We start from the raw sequence: 944 nt of genomic DNA, 5'->3' as shown, positions 1-944 counted from the left end.
TTTGTGTGGAATAAAAGTCTATTCATTAAATTTAAATAAATATTTTGATAATAATATTGAATAATTTTATTTGAATTACTAAAAACCCTCTTAACCCGGTTATGATGCTTAAAGTAGCCTCATGTTTTGAAATGCTGTTTTTATATTGTTTACTTATAAGAGAAATGGACCGAGAAATTGAAGCGGCATAGACAAAGACGGATTGTCGGGTATTAAATTTTAGCTACCTGCTACAATTTAGTACAACCCGGTCACACAAAGTTTTTTTAAAAGTACACCTCATCTATACCGATAATGCATAATATAAAAATATTGAATATAAGCACCAGTACTACATTTATTTACGATTTGCATACATAATAAGCTTTTATTACTCTCTTTCATTTCTAAACAGACTATATGCTTATACATTTTTTTGTGCTGAATTCATTTATGTAAAGAAAACTATAGCATTGCATTTCATTCTTTTGAAATAGCGCCATCTGTAGGTTTCCATATAATGACATTACACATTCACCACGAGACAAAGCATGAAAAGACCTTTCCAACGAGGTATAACACTATGGATTTTTGATGAGCCAATCCTTAAAAAAATGCATTTTTCTGATCAGACATTAGGGGCTTCCCACACCCTTTCTCTCGAGAGATAGAACAAAATGTCAATAACAAAAGTTATGCGCAATGAATCCGGCTACCCATATTTGTACTATTTAGTATACCTAAATAGGAAACATTTCTGAAAGAAATTCAACTCTGTTTTGGTATGTAGATTGCGCCCCCTAGCGGCTGAGCTACGAATTTGAAAACTATTTTCAGCGATTTCTCTTGGTGGTGGGACACCTTGCACATGTATTAGTAAAATACAACTTGGTGTTATTCATTTTAAAACTGAATCATAAACGTTGTGAAAATCAAACAAATGAAATTTTAAAATGTCGCGTCGT

The sequence above is a fragment of the Anoplophora glabripennis genome, unplaced genomic scaffold (genome assembly GCF_000390285.2).
Source record: "Anoplophora glabripennis isolate ALB-LARVAE unplaced genomic scaffold, Agla_2.0 scaffold298, whole genome shotgun sequence".
Classification (NCBI taxonomy): Eukaryota; Metazoa; Arthropoda; class Insecta; order Coleoptera; family Cerambycidae; genus Anoplophora; species Anoplophora glabripennis.
Note: the sequence above shows the minus strand (reverse complement) of the source record.